The 5,454-nt window shown below is 42.7% G+C and overlaps 1 non-coding gene across 1 annotated transcript; it reads right to left on the bottom strand.

The window, feature by feature from the left end:
* Positions 1 to 603: 603 nt before the first annotated feature.
* Positions 604 to 690, bottom strand: LOC116583829. Its single transcript, XR_004282925.1, has one exon. It is a non-coding gene; the product is annotated as a small nucleolar RNA SNORD35 (small nucleolar RNA).
* Positions 691 to 5,454: the final 4,764 nt, after the last annotated feature.

Genomic DNA, 5,454 nt, shown 5'->3' on the forward strand with positions numbered 1-5,454 from the left:
CAGTGATATTATGATAGTGTAAGCATTTGGCTACTTTATTTTGTCTTCTAGGATTGCCATGCCTGTGGGTTTCTCTTTTGAGGTGCATGTTATTTTACTATATATGACTTTCTTTTTACTTGTCCTTTCTGCCAGGGTATTATTATTATTATTATTTAAAGATTTTATTTATTTATTTGACACACACAGAGAGAGAGAGAGAGACAGACAGATCACAAGTAGGCGGGGGGGGGGAGCAGGCTCCTCGCTGAGCAGAGAGCCCGATGTGGGGCTCGATCCCAGGACCCTGAGGTCATGACCTGAGCTGAAGGCAGAGGCTTAACTCACTGAGCCACCCAGGCGCCCGTTGTTATTACTTTTTACAGTTACGCATAGCGGTATGTAGTGTACCCTCTGGGTTTCATTTCGGGTTCATACAGGAGGGTTTCTAAAGGAATCACTGGATCTGAGACCCAATAATAATGTAAATAACTAATCCTTAGGATAATAGGGCAATACCATTTGTTTCCGAGGTCCCCAGCGTACCTGCCCACAGACTGTTGAACTCTCCCCCCGTCACTGCCATCTGTGGGCCAGAAGAACAGTTTTATCCTCCTTTTTTCCTTCCTGGCATCAGCTGAGCCGTTGGTGTTACCACTGCTGCGCACAGTGGTGTCTGCAGCCCATCATGAGAAAAAGTCATCATTTGCTGGATTGTATCCATTTTCTTAGTCAGTGTTTACAGTATTGTCATTCCACTGCCCTCTTGGAAAGGGATGTTCTCGGAAAGTCAGTGGATCAAATATTACGGCAGTTGTCAAATGAGGCGAACCTCCATTTCCTTGAGTTTTGAAGTCGCCCCTGAGAAATGTGGAGGCAGGCATCAGCAAACACATCCGTTTTGTCTCCCGCCCTACGCAGTGGCACTAAACACCCCGGTAAGAAAATAAGCACTTGGGCGCCTGGGTGGCTCAGTGGGTTGAGCCGCTGCCTTTGGCTCAGGTCATGATCTCAGGGTCCTGGGATCGAGTCCCGCATCGGGCTCTCTGCTTGGCGGGGAGCCTGCTTCCTCCTCTCTCTCTGCCTGCCTCTCTGCCTACTTGTGATCTCTGTCTGTCAAATAAATAAATAAAATCTTAAAAAGAAAATAAGCACTTAGTGCTGTGCACACAGTAACAAAAAATAAATATATACTTTGAGCTGGATTCAAATATGAACCTACAGGTCATGTTGTCAACACAGTGAAGAGGGGAAAAAAAAAAAAAGGCCCCATCAGTAAACAAACCTGTAATGAGTACACAGGGCTCACCTTTGGCAAGATTGCGGAGCAGCTGTCTTTTGTTTCCAGCACTTGTATCTCCCTTCTCGGGCGCCCTTGCCTTTCCCTCAGCACCTCTGACACCGGCAGCCTGAGGCTCCCAGTCCACGTGGAATCAGCAAGCGTTTTTGAGGTAATTTTTTTTTTTTTAAGATTTTATTTGTCTCTGTGTGTGTGTGTGCGTGTGTGTGTGTGTGTGTGTGTGTGCACAAGCAGGGGGAGCAGAAAGCAGAAGCAGAGGGAGAAGCAGTCTTCCTGCTGAGCCTGACACGGGGCTCCATCGCAATGCGGGGCTCGATCCCAAGACCCTGAGATCATGACCTGAGCCGGAAGCAGACGCTTAACCCTCTGAGCCACCCAGGTGCCCCTTGAGCTACTTCTGCTGTATGCCAGGCAGTGTGGTAGGCACGATCAAATCCTTGTCTGATTTGAAGGACTCTCCCTGTCAGAAGGAAACGGGAAAGATCAACTTTTTTCCTACTAACTCTAGGATTTTTTTAAGAGAAGACCGGCTCTTTCTGGAGATCAGAATAGTGGTTATCCTGGACAGGCAGAATGGACTGGGAGGGGGCATGAGGGTTTCTGGGGAGCTGGTAATATTATGTGTTTCTTTTTTTAAATTGTGGTAAGGAATACATATCATAAAATCTACCACCTTAATGGTTTCTAAGTGTCTAGTTCAGTAGTGTTAAGTGTAGGTATTCCCATTGTTGTGAAGTAGGTCTCCAGAACTTTTTCATCTTGTAAAACGGAAACTCTGTACCTATTATACCATAACTCACTTTTCCTCATTTTCCTACCCCCAGCCCCTGGTAACCACCTTTCTGCTTTTTATTTCTATAAATTTGACTTCTCTAGATACCTTATACAGGTGGAATCGTACAGCATTTACTCTTTGGTGACTGGTTTATTTCACACAGTTATAATGTTCATACATATTGTAGCGTGTGACAGGATTTCCCTCCTAATTTTCTATTTCTTAATCTGGGTGCTGGTTCCTTGAGGACGTTCAATTTGGGGAAATTCATCCAGCTGTGCATTTATTAATTGGACATACTTGTATATGCATGTTCTACTTCCAAAAAGGACTTGACTTTTAAAAATCAGGTGGAGATAAAATTTAAAAATCATTACTACCATTTCTACTAAGCTCTTAGTGACTTGTGTTCATGTTTCCCAGAGGTGTTTTAGAAGTACCAGTTAGAGAAGGCAGTGCTCAACTCAAAGGGGTACTTGCTAAGGGCAAAACTTCAGAAGAGATGGTTTGGGGCGCCTGGGTGGCTCAGTCTATGAAGTAGCAGCCTTCTGCTCAGGTCATGATCCCAGGGTCCTGGGGTTGAGTCCCCACATCGGGCTCCCCACTCAGTGGGAAGTCTGCTTCTCCCTCTGCCCCTGCCGCCTTCCCCCCGCCCCTGCTCATGCTCCTTCTCTCTCTTTCTCTCAACTAAATAAATAAAATCTTTTAAAAAAAAAAGAACAGATGGCTTCACACAGGCCCTATTCAAGTTTACCTGATGTATGTCTCTGAGCCCTTTTATACAGAAGCCTGATACTGCCCATCACAATTCAAAATCACTAAAAATTAATACCCTGACAAATTAATACCCTGACCAAACAAGAGCAGGAGGTAAAGGGGAGAAAAACTGTCCTTCAAGAGGTGAATGATGTTGGGAAGAAAGCCCACTGAAAGAAAATTTTAGGAGAAAGAACAAAACCGTTAGAAGAGGACATTGGGGGTGCCTGGGTGGCTCAGTGGGTTAAGCCGCTGCCTTCGGCTCGGGTCATGATCCCAGGGTCCTGGGATCGAGCCCCACATCGGGCTCTCTGCTCAGCGGGGAACCTGCTTCCTCCTCTCTCTCTCTGCCTACTTGTGATCTCTGTCTGTCGGATAAATAAATAAAATCTTTAAAAAAAAAAAAAAAGGAAGAGGACAATCGGTGAGGTTGCCACATTTAGAAAAACAAAAAGCCAAACAGAAAAACCATCAATACAGGAAACCCAGTGAAACTTGTATTTCAGATAATCAACAAGTAGGTTTTTATTTTTTTTTTAAACTTGTGTTCAATTTTTATTAAGTTTTTTTTAAGGTTTAATTCCAGTATAGTTACTGTACAGTGTTATATTAGTTACAGGTGCACATTATAATGATTCAAGAATTCTATGCATTAGTGCTCAATCATGACAGATCTTTCAGAACTCTGATAATAAGATTCATGCAGTTGTAGGGAGATCACAGATTTGGTAGAATTGTTAATTTATGCTAACTTTTTACGTAACGATTGGTAACTGTAGCACATTTAAATGTATATACAAATAGGTTTTTAAAGTAGAAATATGTTCTGAATAGTGCATAGGACATACTTGTACTAAAAACCCATTTGTTGTTTACTGAAATTCAACTTCTACTGGGCGCCCTGTATTTTACCTGGCAATCGTAACTGCAAGGGAAGGAAGAGGGAGATAAAATCATAGGGAACACAAAAAATATGCAGGGAACCACCTCAAAGCTAGATTCTCTGACAAGTACCTAGCACTGGATAATATTCCCTGTCCTAAATGAGGGAAGGAATTTTCCACTAGGAATTGGTTTGATTTTGTAATTAAGAAAAATTTAGACTTTTCTTGAATGTCTTGCTTGGGGGTCCAGAGTTTAATGCAAATCTGGTCACATTGGCTACTTCCCAGAAGGCTGAGTGACAGAACAGGATAGCCTAGGACTCTGGTATGTGGGGCTGCAGGCAGGAAGGGCAAGGGACTCCCTCCAAAGACCCAGTGCCTGGTCATGACTTATCTTGTCAGTTTTCATCTGAACAGATTTTGATGTGTATAAATAGGGGTGGCCATTAAAAGTGCTGCATCAGGGGGCACCTGGGTGGCTCAGTTGTTAAGTGTCCGCCTTCACTCCAGTCATGATCCCAGTGTCCTGGGATCGAGTCCTGCATCGGGCTCCCTGCTTGGCAGGAAGCCTGCTTCTCCCTCTCCGACTCCCCCTGCTTATGTTCCCTCTCTTGCTGTCTCTCTGTCAAATAAATAAATAAAATCCTTTAAAAAAAAAACTACTGCATCATTATTGGGGGGAAAAACAAATTCCTGAACACTCGCCCTCCCTGTTCATCAAAGGGAAAGCATCCAAGATTCATTCAAGGTGAAGGAAGGCATTTGTTCTGGAAGAGTTGGCCTTGTCACACAATTTCTGATTCACTTTGAAGCCGTGCAGTTAAACCCTTCTTCTGAGTCAATAGGTATAATCAGGCTTGATCAATGGAAGTTCTCAGGTTCATTGTTGAGAAGAAATTATTTTTTTAAATTGCAAGTACACAATAAGGATTAAATAACAAGATGACTCGAGGCTGAAGTTTTGCAAGGCCCTTTTTAATGATTTGTTTTTAAACCAGAAGTAGAGTTTCACGAGTTAAAGGCGAATGTCCTTTCAACAGTTTGTTAATAGACATAGGTAAACTATATGTTCTATGATCTTCTTAACACCATTAATAGCTTAGTAAGCTTTTCTTTCATAGAATGTTTGAAGTAAACTTTGGCCTAGCTCAGGTCAAATTATCACAAATCTTTAAAACAATGAAGACTGGATTTATTATGTGGAAGCTGTATTCATGACGGTTATCAACTGCTTATGTAGAATCTTGGTTGATACTTTATATGGCTTTATGAAGCTGTCAGTAACCCTGACCTGTATGTCCTTGGACAGTTTCCTTAGGTGTCTATCCCTTAACTTCCTAATTTGTAAAATGAGGGGGTGGACCAGATGCTCTCTAGCCTCCAAGCTCTAAAACATCATGACTAGATCACACTAAAGGTGTGCCCATCTCAGGAATAAGTAACTTAGCACAACTTACCTAGAGCTTTCCTTGGTAGGGATATTTATTATTTTAAGGATAAAGGTAAGAGTATAGACAAAGTGTTTTCAGTTACTTCTTGTCCCCTCGGAAATCTTTCATGGGTAAAGAATCAGAACTTGCGGGGAAAACCAGAACACCCATAAAGTGATAATGTCTAGAAGAGACCAAGAATCGAAGAACTGAGACACAGTTACTACGGGGGAATAGATGCCACGAGAGAAAAACACACCCGTCTTTGCTTCCTCAAAAAACCAGATTGTGCCTGCTAGGAACAAGAGAGTCACTCCTTACTAGGACATC

Source organism: Mustela erminea, chromosome X (genome assembly GCF_009829155.1).
Source record: "Mustela erminea isolate mMusErm1 chromosome X, mMusErm1.Pri, whole genome shotgun sequence".
NCBI lineage: Eukaryota > Metazoa > Chordata > Mammalia > Carnivora > Mustelidae > Mustela > Mustela erminea.